Source organism: Pleurodeles waltl, chromosome 2_2 (genome assembly GCF_031143425.1).
Source record: "Pleurodeles waltl isolate 20211129_DDA chromosome 2_2, aPleWal1.hap1.20221129, whole genome shotgun sequence".
Taxonomy (NCBI): Eukaryota; Metazoa; Chordata; class Amphibia; order Caudata; family Salamandridae; genus Pleurodeles; species Pleurodeles waltl.
In genome coordinates, this window is record NC_090439.1 from 45,678,717 (window position 1) to 45,699,524 (window position 20,808).

Here is a 20,808-nt window from a genome sequence, read left to right on the forward strand (position 1 = left end):
TGCACTAGAACAAATCCTATGTCTGTATCCTGGTTTAAGAATATCCAAAGCAAAGTATTTGTTACCAACTTTTAGGAAGTCCACGCTTCGAGCTATAAAAGACTAAACAAGGGTGTGCTTCACGTTACAATCTAGACTTCTTAATAGGAAACTGACAATGTTTTTCGGACTTAAGGCCTGATTACGCGTTTGGTGGTCCATGCTCCATTGACTTGGCAGACAGACCACTGTATTGCGATGTTGATGGGCCCATGGAGAAAAGACTGCAGTGGTTCGTGGACAGCTAGGGGTCCCCAAATCACAGATAGGAACCACTGCACTAGAACAAATCCTATGTCTGTATCCTGGTTTAAGAATATCCAAAGCAAAGTATTTGTTACCAACTTTTAGGAAGTCCACGCTTCGAGCTATAAAAGACTAAACAAGGGTGTGCTTCACGTTACAATCTAGACTTCTTAATAGGAAACTGACAATGTTTTTCGGACTTAAGTCCTGATTACGCGTTTGGCAGTCCATGCTCCATTGACTTGGCAGTCGGACCACTGTATTGCGATGTTGATGGGCCCATGGAGAAAAGACTGCAGTGGTTCCTCATGGCACCATCATGCAGCACAGACGGCCACGGTGACGAGGCAGGACAAACAGGCCGTCGGAGCCAGTGTTTCTGCCGGACTCATTATGATGCCGCACACCGACAAAGTAACCATGGCGGTCCAACCACCATATCCAAAGCTGGCAGAAACAGAGAGCATAAAGGAAGCAACTCACCTGCAGCCAGTATTACATGTCCTGCGCCACCATAGAGCCCATCACACACTTCCTACCGCTGTTATATCGAAGGTGGCCAAAATCCACACCGCTGTGGATGTAATCAATGGTAAGTACACACACCTACCTGTGTAATGAATCTCAGCAACAGATCATCACGCCGTCTTCCACATGATATGGGGGTAATGCTATGGGCACCAAGTACACGTGTCATTGTGTCCACAGTTAGAGTCAATCGCAAAGAATGACACATTCACAGCCACAAAACACCAACATTGAGCAGGGCACTGACATTGCACCACCACACTACACAAAAACACACATCTGCCCATCTCAGGCTAGGGACAGTGAAGTGTATACAACATTGTGTCACACAGCAACAACACCACAGCAACATCACATCTACCAATTCAACTGACACACTCACATTGTACACATGTCATGGACTATAGCCAAATTCGACACACATATTTATGGATGTGTCAGAGAACACAAGCACCCCTCCCATAAAACAGCCCTGCAATGGACTAATACATCACCCACATTGCAACACAATGGAAGATCAATGGGATGCACAAATAGTTTGAGAGACAAATATATAAAAGCTCACAATGCAAATAATACCTGCACAATAGGGATAGGGGCATCAGGAGCACTTGTGGAAGGATGCTGCCCTGGGACACATTACACTTTGCACATGCCCCTAAAACAATTGTCTCCAGACATTTTGATGCTGCGCCCCAAGGTGAAAAATAAAAATCATTTCCCCCCCATCAGATTTTTTCACAAATATTTCTTAAAGATGGCAATGTTTAAATATGTCTGTTAAGTACTGTTAACTTTTTTAAAAAATGCAATAACATGTTTCTGTTTAAAACAAAACACTATTATCTGTGTAATGGTGCCCCCCCCCCCCAGTTTGAAGACCCATGCCCTAAAACAACATTTGCACAGGAACTGGCACTTCATGTATCTCAGGCACAAACAATAGTAGAGCCAAGTGACATGCCTATGTTCAAAATGTGTTAGTGCAAGTCAAGAAAGCAAACAAAACAGCAACAGCATGGGCAAGACATCTAGATGAAGTAGCTGCAATGTACACACATCAAAATGGACATATGCTCAATCAAATGCAAAGGAAGCTAGCACAGTTGAACACCATCAATGTGTGGACAAAACTGTAGCTTCCATAGAAGAGACAACTGTTAAAAAGATATCAGGGGGACAAGTGTAACACCACACATGCTAAAATTGGGCAATATAAGATGAAATACTTGTCATACCAAACATAACACAATGCAATGGCACCCCATGTGGATTAACACACACATATCCATACAGTCAACATCTACCTTTTTCTTCAGTAACACCAGCACTGCCAATAAAGTCAGATATAGAAAACAAATAGGTCAGCAATCAAGAGGAAACACACACAACTGTAGGCATATAGCATATGTTACTCAGTAGCAACATAAAGGTAGAAAAGGAATGGTAGGACAAATGTGTACCCATAAAAACAACAGCTGGATTTATAATATAAAAATGATTTAGAACAAAGGCCATTGACCAGTCCACTTAGATGTCCATGAAAATTACTGTGCCCACGCTTGACTCCAATCACTGCCAGGGAACCACCACAGAAAAGGGCATCAAGTAGACAGTCAGGCACCTCTGGGATTATCCTTGAGTGGGTGGGGTCGGATTTGGGATGGGCGGGGTTGGGTTTGGAAGGGGGTCTTTTTCTTTGGAGGGGTGGGATATGGGTGCTTGTAGGGGTGGTGGTGTGACAGGAGAGGACTTTCATGTGGAAGGGATGGGTTGGGTTTTGGGTGGGGGCCTCTTGAATTTGGTAGGGGGATGGAGTGAACAGGGGAAAGGACAAGCTCAAAAAAGAAACTCTCCTAGAGTAAGCAGGGAGGGTCTGCAGAAGGGGTTGGGGATTTGGAGGTTAAGGGAGTGGTTGTCTTGTGTGTGGGTGTAGATGCCTTGGGTGTGTGCGCGTGTGAGGTATGCTTGTGTTTGCATGGTGTCTGGTGCATGTGGGAGTGTTGGCTTTTGCGTGTCTTGGAGGGCTGGGAGGAAGATGTGCAGGGTGATGTAGAAGTGGTGGATACATGTGTGTCTGTTGTGATGGAGTCTGTGGGTTTGCTGGATGTGGTGGGTGTTTGTTAGAGTGGGGTCTGGGGGTATGCTGGATGTGGTGGATGTGTCTGTGTGTGTTGGGTGGGTGTCTGCATGTATGGTTGATGCGATGGATGTGTCTGTGGGTGTTGTGCTGCTGTCTGGGTGTATGGTGGGTGTGGTGGATGCATCACTGGCTGCATGGTGGTATCTGTTGGTGTGCTAGATGTGGTGTGTGGTGTGTGGGTCGATGGGTGTGGTGGGGTTGTCTGGTGAAGTGGTGGCTGATGTGGTGTTTGTGGGTGTATTTTGAGTGTTGGCATGCCGGTGTGTCTTGTGGTGTTTGTGTCAATCTGTGCTTCTTGTGTGTATTGTGGTGGGTGAATGCAGATGTGTCTGTGTGCCAAGGGAGTAGGGGAATAGGGGATTTGGATTGGCAAGAGGAAGGTGGAGGTGGAAAGAATATAGAGAGTGACCGGCTGCCGTCAGTGATGAGGCCAGAGCCTAAAAAGATCTCTTTTGGCCAGACATGGCACTATGAGTGCCTTCCAGGAAAACATTGGTCTGTAGAAGTTGGCTGCTCAACCCCTGGATAGCATTCACAATGGTAGTCTGCCCCCACAGAGTTACTCCTCAGGAGTTCAATAGTCTCCTCATTCAGAGCATCAGGGCAGCAGAGGCAACAGGGGGCTGGGTGTGAGTTGCCGGCAGCAAAGGAGACACCCACCCTCTTGGGTGAGTGGGCCCGGCCAACTAGGTGAGAAGCAACAGGGAGGGTGGCAATAGAACTGGGGGGTGGCAGACAAAGATGGTACAGGAGCAGGTCCTGATGGATCTGCCACAACTAGAGAGTGGCCCCTGGAGAAAGATTCCAATGATGACAACATAGATCCTGTTTACTTTTCATCTTTCGGGCCACTGGATCCCTCTGTGTTGGTGGTGTCATAATTGGAGGTACCACGGGCAGACGCTTCCCCACTTGAATATGCCCTGTCTCCCTCGCTTGCCTGGGCTGATGCTGCAAATACAAAGAGGAAAAGGGTCACCACATGTTCCTGATCACATTTGAACAACAGATGTGATCAGCAAACATCACCATAACGTCAAGTAGGTCCCAGCAGGAAACGACATCAAAGTACCAACTTCATGCACTATACTACATGCATGCATGCCATCTGAACTGTCAGTAGTTGGCCACAGGAAAATCAAGATCTCAGACAACTGCAATTGCATGGCTGAAGTTATACAATCACAGTAACCTTTGAACAAGTAGGAGACCACATCACCTTCAATGCTTGGCCTCATGGAGAATACATCATTTACTTGTTGCCATACAATAGTAGACCACTGGCAAGTTAATTCCCACAGATTCCACACAAGACCATGCAGATATCTATTTATTACATACACATTAACCAACCAATAAGAAATGATGCTCCTAAAATCTGCCATGATGCTGACAGCAGTACAGTAGCCTGGAGAAGGTGACATGGAAATACATGTCATACTGGAAACATATCAACAATGCACACTTCACCATGTGTGATTTGTCCTAATGGGGTCATGAAGGTAGTACTATTGTTGCTTAGACATGCTACACATTTAGCATGGAAATGTACACTGTAGACAAAATGTGCAAATTGTCAGGGAGATTTGTCTCTAAAGTCCACAACACAATGAATCACAAGCCTCAGGGAAATCACCACTAATGTCACCCCTTACAATTACACACTTGTATTGCATCAGTAAATGCCATTATTCCTTTGTATGTTGGAGAATTCCAGTGATTCACAAGTACTTGTAGAAGGCTCTCAACATGTTGCCCAATGGGAAGCTACATCACTGTCTCTATTTTGGTCCTGCAAACCCAGATGTCTGTGGATGAATGATTGTACCCAACCACACATGATTCCAATATAACGCCAAATCAATCCATAATGCATGCCAATAGTCAGGTAACAAAATCTTCCCAAATACACATGTGCAGTGCACTTTTCTAAATGATTCAACATCAGAACTGCGATCTTCTGGGCCCGCGTCTCAGGTTCTGCCACCTTTTGCAACAGTGGATGCTCTGCTGGCTATGTACCCCCAGGGTCCGCACCTTCTGGGCGATGACTCCTTATCTCCTTCTTCTGATGGGAGTTTACCTGTATGGATGCAAGAGACAAATCAAGTGATTACAATCTCAAGTTTTTGCCCAAATGATTGTGTCACACACATGTTTGTAACACCAAGCAAAAAATGGTCAATTTCTCAACACGCCACAAGTGTAAAGCACACCTTTCAATAAGTACAGGAACATGATTACACACTTTTGTATCCATCTGTAGTTTAACCCACTACTTTGCTTGTCGCCTACAATGACTGAGTAGCCTTCTGACATCAGATAGCCCATGCTCCAGCAACATGTACTGTGATGTGGCTTCACAAAGGTAAACTCCTTGGGCCTGACTGGGCAAGCACATTTATACTCTGGAAGATTAACTGATTTTGTACAGTCCCTAGAGGGAACTACAATAGTAGAGTCTTCTCCCTTTCACTTGAGTGACAATGAAATGGCTGGCATGATGAGTATGGAAAGTGTCTTCACTGTGCATGTGTGTACTTGTGGCCTACCAAATGCAGACTCATGCCATTTCAAGGTGGGTTTCTGTGGTATGTACCTGTACCACATAACACTCCTTTGGATATATGTTTCTAAACAGAGATGGCATCCAACATACAAAGGTATGCATTGCACAATTTCTGCTATGTAACCAAGCTACTGAGTAACTGTTAGAAATGGGGTCTTTGGTTGGCAGTCAGGTTACCCCCTGTCCAAGCAAGGACCCTCACTTTAGTCATGGGAAGTCACACACAATCCAAATTATCCTGTGCCCACCCCCCTGGTAGCTTGGCACTAAGCAGTCAGGCTTAACTTAGAAGGCAATGTGTAAAGTATTTGTGCAATAAATCATACAATAACACAATATAGCATCACAAAAATACACCACACAGTGTTTAGAAAAATATATAATATTTATCTGGATATTTGCAGGTCAAAACGATCAAAGATGCAATAAGTAAATGTAGTGATATCACTGAAAAGTGAGATAAAGGGGGTCATTCTGACCTTGGCGGTCCATGACCGCCATGGCGGAGTGCGGCGGAAGGACCACCAACAGGCTGGCGGTGCTTCCTGGGTGATTCTGACCGCGGCGGTAAAGCCGCGGTCGGAAAAGAGGAGCCGGCGGTTTCCCGTTGGCCCAGGGAACCCGCCATGGCGGCGCTGCTTGCAGCACCGCCATGGGGATTCCGACCCCCTTCCCGCCAGCCTGTTTCTGCGGTGTCCACCGCCAGAACCAGGATGGTGGGAACGGGTGCTGTGGGGCCACTGGGGGCCCCTGCACTGCCCATGCCACTGGCATGGGCAGTGCAGGGGCCCCCTAACAGGGCCCCACAAAGATTTTCACTGTCTGCTGTGCAGACAGTGAAAATCGCGACAGGTGCCACTGCACCCGTCGCACCCCTTCAACTCCGCCGGCTCCATTCCGAGCCGGCTTCATTGTTGAAGGGGCTGTCCCGCTGGGCCGGCCGGCGGTCTTCTGGCGGTCGCCCGCTGGTCCAGCGGGTAAGCCGGAATGGCCGCCACGGTCTTTTGACCGCGGAGCGGTCTTTCGGCGGGAACCGCTTGGCGGGCGGCGACCGCCGACCGCCGCGGTCAGAATGACCGCCAAAGTGTCTTAAGTCTTCTTAAAGCAAACAAAGGACCTCATTATGAACATGGCAGTCCATTCCGCGCCGCCGTCGGTGGCGGTAGAAACCGCCAACAGAGGAGTGGGCCGGACCGTCAAATAATGAACCAAACGAAACACAGGCATCCCGCAAACATCCCACCACCAGTAGAGGAGTGCCGACGACGACGGCAGAGTCCGCCCACAGGCTGACGGAAAGGCCTAACCCACCCATCAAATAATGAACCACCAGTCCACCACCAGTTCAGGGGCGGAAACCACCGCCATGCAAGCCAGGCGGAAACGAACCAAATATGAGGAAACACTCACCGGAGGCCCACACAACACGCTGAAGCAGACATGGATAGAGAGCTGCAGATCATGTCAGCCCTGCTCCTTGCCATATACCTCCATGATCGAGACTGTCGACAAAGATGATGACAGTAAGTACCACAACCTACTGAACAAGGGAAGAAAGGGCGCAGTCACATACCCACCCACCCTGCTCCGCCCCCCAACCCTTCACAGCAGCACACGTCATACACCCCACAGCAAGAGGTACTTACCTGACACAAGGCTAATCCAACTTGACCATAGTACATACAAATGCCCCAAACCCATGAACAATTAAACAAAAGACCAGGGTTCAATGGCGTGCTGCCGAAACACAGGTGACACAGAAACTTTAATGTGAAGCTCACAGCGCCAAACAGTCCAAACAGGGACAATGGCCAGTCCGTATGGCTACAATTGTCATGGGCCACAACGGACCCAACCTGACTCCCACAACTGCATGGTACTCCACCTAATGGGGCAACATATGGGCATCCAGGCACCTCACGGAATGGGGGCAGGGGGTGGTGGGGGTGGGGATTTGCGATGGGGGTGGGCCTTGGACTTTTGTTTGGCAGGTGGAGGGGGGTGGGTTTGTCCTTTGAAGGGGTTGGGGGTTGTTTAGATAGGGTGGAGATAGATGAACTCGACTCAGTCTGGGCCTTTTTTTTATCTGGGGAAGGGGCACGGGAATGTGAAGGGCAGACAGGGGTGGGCAATGATATGGAAGTAGTGGAAAGGGCAAGGAGGTGAGCACGTTTACAGACAAGATGGGGTGGGCCAGTGGGTTGGAAGAGGTCAGCAAGGGAGATGAAAAGCTTCTTCGGAGCAATTGGTGTGGTCGTGGATGAGGGCGTGGTAGTGGAGGCAGAGGGTGTGGATGTATCTGGTGTAGGGGTGCGTGTAGTGGGTGCAGGTGACTGGCCAGTATGCTGTGGTGTGGTGGATGTCTGATGGGTGGGTGTCTTAGTGCGTTTGTGTGTTTTGGGAGGAGGGGGGTGGACACAGTGGGAGAAGACAGACAGCTAGTGTGGATGTAAGCTGTGGGGGTGTCTGCAAGTCTGGTGAGTGTGCTGCATGTGTCAACTACAGTAGTGGTGGTAAGCGCAGGTGTGGTGTATGGGGTGCATGTATGGATGTCTGCTATTGTGGTGAGTGAAGGAAAAGGAGCAGCAACAGTGACTGAAGGTGCAGTGCATGAGGCTGTGGATGTAAAGGGGACAGACAGGGAGGCAGAAGAGGTGGGTACACTGGGGGAAGTGGATGTTGTGTGTGCATGTGTCTGTTAGCTGTGTGAATGCTTGTGGTGAGAGGTGTGGTGCTTGTGTTTAGAAGTGTGTTTCTTGTGTGTTGATATGCTTGACTGCGTGTCTGAATGTGTGCCTTGGACGGTTGAAGGGAGTGGGGTGCTGGAAGGGGTAGAGGAGGTTGGAGGGGGACGGAATGGCCAGGGAAACTGGCTGCCGTCCGAGAGGAGGCCAGAGCCTGAAAAGACACGGCACCATGAATGCCATCCAGATAGGCATTTGTCTGCTGCACCTCTGATGCTAGCCCCTGGATGGCATTGACAATGGTTGTCTGCCCTACAGAGATGGTTCTCAGGAGGTCAATAGCCTCCTCTGTGAGGGCAGCAGGGCTGACTGGGGCAGGGGAGGAGGTGTCTGGGGCAAAGGAGACACACAACTTTCTGGGTGGGCGGGCACGGGCAACTCGGTGTGGATCAGAAGGGAGGGCGGTGATGGAATGGGGGTGGCGGAAGATGTCACGGTAGTGGTGTGGGCACAAGGGTCCGCCACCGCTAGGGAGCCCCCATCAGAGGAGGTCTCAGAGTCACTACCTTCTGTGGTAGTTGCCTCCCCTGTGTAACTCCCCTCACCCTCCCACCCACTGGTCCCCTGGGCTGCGGTTGTCTCTGCCTCCGAGGATCCGTGGGCCGCTGCCTCCCCACTTGCTGGTGCCTCAGCTCCCTCACCAGATGTTGATGCTGTACCAACACAAGAGAACAGGGATGGGGAGACAAAACAGGAGAGACACTTGTAAATAGCTGAATGGGGGTACATAATGGCCAGACATACACCCACCCAGAAGACACACCCAACAGGCAGCACCGTACACTATGCCCATGGCCATGCCCCTGACTACTGACCAGAGTACTGTTCTACACCCATCCCCTGGAAAACCTAAGGATGCAACGTATGGGAGACCTGACAAAGACACCCCTACACCCTTTGGGGACCATTACGTTGATGGCCACCAGTCAAAGTCCCTGCATCTAAGCGACATGAACCCTAATGCACACCCAGACATCCTTCCAGACTAAAATATGTGAAATTAGTAATCACCCCCTTGTGACTGTTGTGCAGCCTTCAAGCGCCCATCCAGATCTGGGTATGCCACAGCCAGGATCCGTGGCATGAGGGGGGTCAGTGCCCAACAGGCACCCCTTCCACGTTGGGAGGACTTCCCCAACTGGGCTTCACTGATCTTAAGCGCCCAGCGCCGCATGTCCTCCCACTTCTTTCTACAGTGGGTGCTTCTCCAGTTGTAGACCCCCAATGTCCGCACCTCCTTGGCGATGGTACGCCAAAGTGCACTTCGTTGGTGGGCGCTGACCTAAAAGGGCGACACAGAAATGGAACACAGAGGTCAGGCACTTGCACAATGGGAACAGCTGGCTAATCATCCACTAGTGGACAGACAGTACTGTCAGACATACAGGACATACGCACGCAGCATGCCATGCACCATGGCCCATGCAGGAACAGAGGTGCACACATATATCCAATCAACACCATCCATTACACACACAAAGTGCCCCACAAACCCAGACTCACCTGTACCTCTGGCTGTCCGTACAGTTTTGCATACAGGGGCAGGACCCCGTTCTCTAGCTTCTCCAGTTCCTCCTGGGTGAAGGCCGGGGCCCATTCCCCTGCAACATGAGGCACATCCATAGCCAGATGCAGGCCACAGCAGTACACACAGTGGAGTACCTGTCCGCACAAGATCAGGGAGTCAACTGAATAATCAATGAAGAACGCGCGTACGTTCCGTGGCAGTGTGCACCCTCACCGCTGGCGGCGATCATTGTACGCCAGGATTCCCTGTTGGCATCCATGTTAACCAATGAGGGTGCCCCAAACGCTAGCGGTATGAGGTCACTTCCACAACGAAAGGGCAGAAATACAGTGGGCAGACATTTTGCCATGACCTACACATCTAAAATTAAATACTTCTCACAATGCAGGCCCTACTAGCCATATGAAGCACCTAGGCCTCTGTCCATTCAGTATTTTAGCACACATGAAATACTCCGTTCCCTCCTTGTAATGTACATGTATATCTGTCAGGTAGCAGTTAATGTAGAGACACTACAATGAACAATGCAGTGCACAAATGATGACAAGTGTGCCTATGTATGTGTCTTCATCACACCTTTTTTAAACACCTCGTAGGCACCGACCCTTGTGGCGAGGAATGGCACCATTGGTGTACAGACCACTTGTTGATATGAGGACCATGGTGGAGCTTCACATCATAATCACTTACAGGCTCACACGTGTAACAATTCAGGAACTTTGTGCTTTACTGGATCCTGCACTAACTCCGGGAAATCATAATCAGCATGCCATCCCAAGTGAAGTGCAGGTGCTCTCCGCACTCCATTTTTTGGCCAAAGCTCATTTCAAGTGACCGTGGGCATGGGTGCTGGATTTTCCCAGCCAATGTTCAGCATGGTACTGACAAGATTTCTGAATGCATTTGTACAACATCTGCAGTCCTATGTGAGATTTCCCCAAAGTACTGACCTCCCTGCCATCAAGTCAGAATTCTATGCCTTTGCCAACATACCCCATGTTATAGGTGCCTTCGATGGCACCCACATACCGATCATACCCCCAAGTGTGAGTGAACAGGTGTACAGAAATAGAAAGAACTTTCACTCCATGAACATCCAATTGGTATGTACTGCAGACCAGTACATCTCACATGTGAGTGCCATGATCCCAGGTTCAGTCTATGATTCCTTTGTGTTGAGGAACAGTAGTGTGCCACAGAAGATGGAACAACTCCAAGAGGACAGAGGGTGGATCATAGGTAAGTGTGCCTGTCACTAACTGACACATTGCGGACAACCAGCCTGTCTGACTAAGGGGCATAACAATGACAACTCTGTATTTCACCATTTTCTAGGTGATTCTGGCTATCCAAACTTGCGTTGGCTCTTGATACCAGTGAGGAATCCCAGGACAGATGCAGAGAGAAATTACAATGAGGCCCATGGACGTACCAGGAGGGTGATAGAGCAAACTATAGGTCTCCTGAAGGCTAGATTTCATTGTCTACATATCTCTGGGGGTTCCCTGGCCTATGGGCCTGATAAGGTGTGTAGAATAGTGGTGGCCTGCTGCATGCTGCACAACGTGGTAGTGAGACACTTTATCCCCCTCTTGGAGGTGGAGGGTGCTGTAGGTCCTGATCAGCTACCTCAGAGAGGTGAGGAGAGTGATGGTGATGATGAGGAAGGGGAAGAATTCAGTTCCAGGAACCAACTGATACAACTCTACTTCCAGTAAATGTGTGGAACTTGGGCCTGACATTGGGGTTTGTGACAAATACTGTCAGTGTGCTCCGTCATATAGGAGGGGTTGGTAATGATAGGCGATACATGGCCCACTTCTGCATGGGACGGATAGAAATGTTATGATTTTCCCCATTGCCACCATTTAGGCACACAGGACTCCCTTCATGCACAGATTTGACAGTAAAGTAGTTCTCTGCCAGTTGCATCCATACTTCACTTTTTTCACAATTTCACACAGGGGACAGTGTTACAGGTGTGATATGTGTTTTATTGGTTCAAGTGAGTGAATAGTGCTATTTACAGTGATGGCAAGTCGTAAGGGAGGGTGTCCTCAAGACCAACATAGTGGCAGCCTTGTTGGTAGTATTGATGGGTCCATCTTCTCTGACAATAGTTCATATTGCCTCTTAGCAATGTGTGGTTGGTGAATGGGTGGGATGGTTGCAGTGCATATTGTGGCTGAGTTACATTTTGATGGGGGCTTTGTTCTTAGCTGGGGTTCCAGTGCCATATCTTGGCCTGAGGGAACGTTTGGGCGCCTGCTGTTGATCTTCAGGGGATGACATGGTAGTCCCTTGGGTTTCTGTGAGGGTAGTTCCTGGGAAGTTTTTGCTGATGGGGTAATCTGATGCTGGTTGTCCGGTGCTGTTGTCGGGCCTCTTGTCCTGTGTGGTTGTCAGACTGGTTTTAGACCAGCTGCAGCAGTGCTCCTGCTATGGTGGCCATTGTGGTTGTGCTTTTTCCACTGCTCCATGGCCTGTTGGTGGTGTTCCTGTTGCATCCTCTGACTGTGCTCCAGGGTGGACACAATCTGTGCCAACCTGTCATGGGTATTCTGGTAGGCCTCAGTACCTCTGATATCACGTCCTGGGCTGCTGCATCCATCCTGTGGCCTCCCCCCTGGCCCACTGCCACCCTTGCACTTGCCCTAGCCCCCTGTGTCCCCTGCACAGGTCTGGCAGTACCACTTGTACTGGGGCACTTGCCTTCCTGCATGTTGGGAGTAGGAGACTGTGGCCTCTGTACCTGTGTTCCACCAGTCTGTGGCATGGATACACTGGTGTGGGGATGCCTGCCCTGGGCTGCTGGTCTTGACTGGGTGGTAGGGGAGACAGTGGTTTCCTGGGTGGGGCTGCTGCATGGTGAGAGTCCAGGACTGTGTGAGGGGCCTGCCTGCTCATCGGTGTCCAGGGATCCTTCACCAGTGTCCTGTGAGGTGCCTCTGTCTCCCTGGGGGGCACTGGCACTCCTTGTCCCGTCCATTAGGGGTGCATGGGTGGTGGTCCCTGTTGGGGGACATAAACATGTCTGTTACAGCTAAATGAACGTTTGAGGTGAACAGGACTGGGCTATTTTGTGCTGGTGTTACTTTCAGTGGCCTTCCAGGGTGCCTTTGTGAGGTTGACATTGCATTTAGCGCCAGTGTGGGGTTGCATTCTGGTGGGGGGTGTCGTTCCATTGTGGGTACGTGCAGGGGTAGGTGACTGTGCACAGTGGGAAGGATGTGGGCCTGTTAGTGGGTTTGTGGTCATGCAGGGGGGGATTTAGTGGCTGATGCCTGGGTGGGGTGTTGGTCCTGGTGGCTGTGGGTGGGGTAGAGTGGTGCATGCATTACAGGTATCATATATATGGGGCATATGTTGATGACTTACCCGAGTCCATTTCTCCAATGAGTCCAGTGAGTCCTTCAGGGTGCAGGATGGCCAGTACCTTTTCCTCCCACTCTCTGTATTCTGGTGGTGTTGGTGGTGGTCCTCCCCCAGTCTTCTGCACTGCAATGTGGTGCCTTGATACCATGCCCCTGACCTTCCCCCGCAGGTCATTCCATCTCTTCCAGATGTCATCCCTGGTGCGTGGATGGTGTCCCACTGCATTGACCCTGTTCACAATGGTCTGCCATAGCTCCATCTTCCTTGCGATGGGTGTGTGCTGCACCTCGGCCCCAGATATTTGTGGCTCCACCTTCAAGATCTCGTCCACCATGGTCCTTAACACCCTTTTGGTGAAGTGTGGATGTTTGGAGGGTGACATGGTCAGTGTGGTGATTGGTGTCGGGGCTGGGAACGAGGTGAGAGTGCTCTGCTGTGGGTCAGTGTGCATCTCCTGTATGCTGGCGTTCACTGTCTGCCTCTGGTGGGGAGGTCTGGGATTCCCGCCAACAGGGTCATAGCGGGGAGTGGTGGTCTAGTGATTTTTGGTGGGGTTGGAATATTCGTTCATTATATGGCAAGCTTCCATTCACCGCCAAAGGCGGGATTCTGTTCACCGCCACCATGGTGGTCGGCGGTGATTCCCGCCTTGTTCATAATGACCGCCAAAGTCTCTTTCAAGCACAAAATACCAGGTTCGTGTTAAAAATCTATGCAAAGGGCCGCAGAGGAGGAGAAGCGTGGAAACAAATGGGTGTGCGTCGATTTCTCGGGCCGCACACAGCGATGCGTCATTTAGTTTCGACGCAGGGACGGCTGTTCATCGATTTCCGGCGCTCGGTCGTGGATCCTCTTTGGGTTGCAGAGTTTTCAGATGCCCCGGTGTCTGTGCGTGGAATCCTGGGCTTGCGGAGTGAAGTCACCAGCGATGCGTCGTTCCAGTGGGTGTTGCGTGGAAGTTTCTTCCGCACAGCAGGCGCTGCATTGATTTCCCCTCTGGAAGTCAGGCTGCATCATCCCAGGTCAGCTGTGCGTCGATCCAGTGGGCCGTGTCTTGAAGTTCTGGTTGCAACTCGTGCACCACATCGATCTTCTCCTTGCGAAGTCGCGCTGCATCGTTACGGTTTGGCGTGCTGTGAATTTCTCACTGCGGTGGAGGCTGTGCGTCACTTTTAGCAAGCTGTGCATCAAATTTTCACCGCACAAGGAGTCCAGTTGCAAAAGAGAAGTCTTTTTGGTCCTCAGCCTTCAGGGAACAGGAGGCAAGCTCTATCCAAGCCCTTGGAGAGCACTTCTTCACCTCAGCCAGAGAGCAGCAAGGCAGCAGGGCAACAGCAAGGCAGCAGTCCTTCACAAAAGGCAGTCGGTGAGTCCTTGGGCAGCCAGGCAGTTCTTGGCAGGATGCAGGTTCTGGTTCTAGTTATTTTCTCCAGGAAGTGTCTGAGTTGGAAGGGGCAGATGCCCTGTTTATATACACAAATGTGCCTTTGAAGTGTGGAAGACTTCAAAGAGTGGCTTAGAAGTGCACCTGGTCCCCTTTCAGTTCAACCCTGTCTGCCAGGGTCTCAGTAGGGGGTGTGGCAGTCCTTTGTGTGAGAGCAGTCCCTCAACCCTCCCAGCCCAGGAAGATCCATTCAAAATACAGATGTATATAAGTGAGGCTGAGTATCCTGTGTTTGGGGAGTGTCTGAGTGAATGCACAACGAGCTGTCAACTAAACCCAGCCAGACGTGGATTGTAAGGCACAGAAAGATTTAAGTGCAGAGAAATGCTCACTTTCTAAAAGTGGCATTTCTAAAATAGTAATATTAAATCCAACTTCACCAGTCAGCAGGACTTTATATCACTATTCTGGCCATACTAAATATTACCTTCCTACTCCTTTCAGATCAGCAGCTACCACTCAAACAATGTAGGAGGGCAGCCCCAATGTTAGCCTATGAAAGACGCAGGCCTCACAGCAGTGTAAAAACGAATTTGGAAGTTTTACACTACCAGGACATATAAACTACTTAGGTACATGTCCTGTCTTTTGACTACACAGCACCCTGCCTTATGGGTTACCTAGGGCATACCTTAGGGGTGTCTTATATGTAGAACAAGGGGAGTTTTAGGCTTGGCAAGTACTTCTAAATGCCAATTCGAATTGTGAGTGAAACTGCACACACAGGCCTTGCAATGACAAGCCTGAGACAAGGTTAAGGGGCTACGTAAGTGGGTGGCAAAATACTTATATGGACTACTTCTGGGATTTACCTCAGTACCCATTCCTAATCTAGTCAATGGACTGAGGCATTCAGGGCAAGTTTTGCAACAAGAGCCTCATATTGGCCACATGACAAGATCTGCAGGTCTACAGGGAGTGGGCACAGTGCCACAGCTGCATAGCCAAAGTGCCCCCCAGCCTGGAATAGGTCCCATTTTAGGAGATGCATTTGACAGGCTAAAGTCTCTGCAGGCTGAGCATACAAAACCTACATGACACTCACATTTCCATCACTTCAATGCATGACAGTACATAATGTGGCCATCAGCAATGTGGCTTGTACCTTGTGTAGCAACCTGAAGGGCACAGTGTGTCAGGACATACCTTCCAGGCAACAGTTTGGCAAGGCCAGATGTAGGTGAAAGTTCTGTTGCACAACACACATTGCTTACAAAAACTTCAGTTTACAGAGAAAAGATTCATACACAGCTCATGATGGCAGGCACATTCATGTTGTCCAACATGTACAACCATCATACACAAAGATATGTCGTAGAATGGCAGTAATCTCCTCGCCTAGTTATGTGCATCCAACACAACGAGTATCTAGGACCCCAAAACACATCACACAACACAATGTGAATGGACACACCATGTAGTACTGGCCACCAATACCTGTCTGAAGATCTTCCCATTGATGCCACACAGACTGCTACAAGAGGCACAAAAGAATTCTAACTGGCACACAGGGGCACATTGTAGCCTGTGAGGAGAGAAAGGATGGTATAGAACAGAGTCAATTGAGACAATTAGGTACTTATCTGCTCTTCTGGTGAGCCATAGAGCTGTCCATACATGAGAAGGACCTCACTCACACGCCTCTCCAGCCCCTCTTGTAAGAGGACAGGGCCCCTTTCACCTGCTGGATGTGCGATGATTGCTCCAAGAGGCATCACATAGCAGCTGAAGTGGTGGAGGTGTCAGGAGTCAAGTGACAGCGCCACGTACACATACACAGTCATCACTGCCAACGGACACAGTCATTGGGCTGCGTGTGCCACAAGCAACAAACTTTAACCTATGGCTGTGTCCACCACAGCTGGAACCGCCTACCCGGTGGACAACTTCCAGCAGCGAATGTGGGCGCTTCTTGATGTCCAGTGAAGTAGGTCAAGCATCCACCATTTTGGTGGCTTGTAACCCTGTATATGGCCCTCTGAAACCCATCACAACAGCAAAATAAGTATCATATCATCGGAAACATCTTAAATCTGTCTTGTTGTGTAGCTCCAACTACACAACTACCAGTGTAGCATGACGCAGGGCACAGATGGAGTATGACAGCAGTTCACGGGTCACCACTACTGCTGTTTTTTTTGACAGTCAGAAAATACAGTCACATTTCGAGGGCCAATTGCAGAACAGATAGTTTGGTTTTACCCTAATCACTGCTGTGGACACATATGTTGACAACCATGGGGTCAAATGTGACCCTTGTGTTCTTGCCAGCTGGAGTGTGTACTGTGTGTTATGTCTTTCAAGTCACAAATGCTTTGTGACTTGATATTGTTGGCATGCATCATGTATGCTTCTGTGGACACACTGACTAATGTTACATATCATGTCACACATAGGTACCCTGGGAGAGGGAGGATGCAACAACCTACTGTCTACTGTTCACTGTCAGACCTTCAGACCATGGAGGAACAAGGCATCATCCAGTTATACCATCTGAATAGGCAAACAATAGTAGACTTATGCAGTCAGCTGGAGCCAGATCTGATGCCAGCCAACAGTAATTCAACCTGCGTACCACCCATTGTAAAAGTCATGTCAGTATTGCACTTATTGGCCACAGAGTCCTTTCAACATATAGGCGGTCATTCTGACCGCCCGCCGCCCGCCATGCGGTCACCGCCATTTGGCCCATTCTGGCTTTCCCGCTGGGCCGGCGGGCGCCCGCCAAAGGAGCACCCGCCGGCCCAGCGGGAAAGGCCCTGCAACATAGAAGCCGGCTCCGAATGGAGCCGGCGGTGTTGCAGGGGTGCGACGGGTGCAGTTGCACCCGTCGCGATTTTCACTGTCTGCTATGCAGACAGTGAAAATCATGCTGGGGCCCTGTTAGGGGGCCCCACGACACCCGTTCCTGCCATCCTGTTCCTGGCGGTCAAAACCGCCAGAAACAGGATGGCGGGAAGGGGGTCGGAATCCCCATGGCGGCGCTGCTTGCAGCGCCGCCATGGAGGATTCTCCCAGCCGGGGGAAATCCGGCGGGAAACCGCCAGACCCGGCTGGGCGACCGCGGCTTTACAGCTGCGGTCGGAATCCCAAATGAAGCACCGCCAGCCTGTTGGCGGTGCTTCCGTGGTCATCCACCCTGGTGGTCGATGACCGCCAGGGTTGGAATGACCCCCATAGTGGCCCTATCTGCTGGTATGTCCCCACCTATGTTCATTCTGGTGTTGACGGATTTCTTCTCAGCAATGTTGAAACACATTGACAGCTGGATCAGGTTCTACCAATGTGAGGATTTAGCCAATGTGAAGGCTGATTTGTATGGTTTTGCCCACCTCCCACATGTGGAAGGGGCCATTGATGGCTTGGTGCCACCACAGGCCACTGAACAAGTCTATCACAACAGAAAGAACTTCCATTCCATCAAACGTGGAAGTTATCTGTTAGGTGGACCTCTACATCTCAAATGTGTGTGGCCCGTTATCCTGAATCAGCCCATGATTCCTTCATAATGCAGAACATCACCATACCCCAGCTGACGTCACACTGCACTCAGAGAGGGCCTGACTGGTTGGTAAGTCACATCTGTCCTGATTGCATGTGAGTAATGTCAAGTGCTACAATCATGAAGTGAGTGACTCATTCTTGCAAACTTATGTCCCATTCCTTAAGGAGACTCAGGATATCCAAATCATCCCTGTATATTTATGCCATTGAGGAATCCAACTACGCCAGGAGAAGTCCACTTCATGGAAGAACACAGCAGGCAGTGGAGTGGGCTTTTGGGGTCCTGAATGCCAGGTTTTGGTGTTTGGACAGGACTGGTAGAGTCGTCCTCTACTCACCTGGGAAAGTGTGTCAGATCACTGTGGTATGCTACCTTCTCCACAACATTGCCCTGAGGAGGAATACCATATATCCCAAATTAGTGCAAGCCTGCAGAAGCACAGGGTGAGAATCCTGAAATGCCAACTAAGCATGACAGTGGTTAAGAAGAAGGAGCTGACTTGCAAGAATATCTCATCTACAGCAACTTCTCATGAGTGTAAGTATGTCATTTGATGCCATGACTGTGACTGTACAATGAAGTTGTGAGAATGTGTGGAGTTAAGTGTTTTGGATATAGCTAGTGAGCTGATACTCTGCAATCATCAACCAAAGGCTACTTGACACAATAGCTTTCAATACATCCTGATCTTGATGTTGTTGGTTTGTTTGTGTCAGTTTCTTTGCAATGTATTTTGTTTTCCAGATGCTTGTTATGTGCCCTGTGTCCTATGTATGGTTTCAGGCCTATATGCCTTGTTTTGTTTGTTGTACAAATACCTTCACCATGGCATCTTCATGTGGGCATTTCAAAGTTGTGACATTGACAGGAATGGGATGCTGTTCTTACATATAAAGTGTACATTGATTGTTACAGGTAATGTAGGTCACAGAGTTAGGTTTATGAGACCTGTGCCAAGACAATTTGCACAGTGTTTGGGTGGAAGGTCAGAAGTACCCATTGGACTTGTATTGTGTGTTATGGTGGGACTGATTAAACATGTGTGCCATCATGTGGTCATAAAATATGTATTCCTAGCTTATGACCAAGTCATTGTTCCTTCCCAATGGCAAAACACACTTTTTGTATGACCTGTATGTAGCGGTAGATGTGTTTCATAATTGAAGGCCACAGTGCCTGTGCCATAACAGTGATGTATGTTTGTGTCATAACACCAGATGCATGGGCATTGGATTATGATGACCCTGTGATCAGGGACTGTTATACTGCCACCTGTCTGTATCTTGGATTATGTGATGTTGAATTTCTTTGGTGTGGTATGTGAAAAGGCTCAAGCTGATGACATTAACCACATCAATGTTTGCCTTTTCTACAGGACAATGTCTGTCAAATCCTTACCTTCAGTGGGCTGGGTCTGTACCTGTCAATATGTGTATTTACTCAGAATGAGCCAATCATTAACGATTTCTAATAGTTCAGACATATTGACTGCCTATCTGCTCAACACTGTAATAAAATGTTTAGTTTGAGCAGACATGTGTAAGTATATGTTTGTGTGGGAGGGTTGTAATCCTGAGCTGGACACTGTGTATATGCAACAAATCCCATATTGAACAAAGACTTTGGATAATAATTGTATGGCTCACATGGTCTGACATATCTACACGGCTAAACATGAAATCAAAATCAGCAGACATTGGAGTCAGTGAAGGGTGATTTTATTGTATATCTATGACTAACAGAAAATATACGTGACATGACTCAACCAAAATTAAAATGGGAAGGGGTTAATCATGGTGAATGAAATCATTGGAGTAGATGCCACACCATTGGGAGCCCAAAGTCCAGAGTACTCCTTCCGTTAGAAATGGTAGGTGGCTCAGGATCAGTTTAGAGTGAATGTGTAACACACAAAGGAGGTGCTTAAGGAAGAGGGGGCCAGATGTAGGAAACTGTTTGCGACTCGCAAACGGCAAAAATTGCCGTTTGCGAGTCGCAAAACGCAGTTTCCTATGCAGAAATGCATTTTGCGAGTCGGAACCGACTCGCAAAATGCATTTCCGACTCGCAAATAGGAAGGGGTGTTCCCTTCCTATTTGCGACTCGCAGTCGGATGCAATACCGTACGCGGTCGCAAATGGCATCGCAGTTACCATCCACTTCAAGTGGATGGTAACCCACTCGCAAATTGGAAGGGGTCCCCATGGGACCCCTTCCAGTTTGTGACTGGACCCACAAATATTTTTTCAGGGCAGGGAGTGGTCCAAGGGACCACTCCCTGCCCTGAAAAAATTCGAAACTAAAGGTTTCGTTTTTTTTTAATTGCAGCTCGTTTTCCTGGAAGGAAAACGGGCTACACTTAAAAAAAAAAAAACTGCTTTATTGTTCAAGCAGTCACGAACATGGAGGTCTGCTGACGACAGCAGGCCTCCATGTTAGCGAGTGCCTATAATCGCTATGGGGCCGCAATTTGCGACCCACCTCATGAATATTCATGAGGTGGGTCATTGCGACCCCATAGCGAGTCGCAGTCGGTGTCTGAGACACCGTACTGCATAGCAATTTGCGACTTGCAAATTGCGAGTCACAGGGACTCGCAATTTGCAAGTCGCAAATTGCCGTTTTGCTACATCTGGCCCAGGGTTATTACTTGCAGTGGTGGGTTTCTTGCCAACTGCACCTCCTGG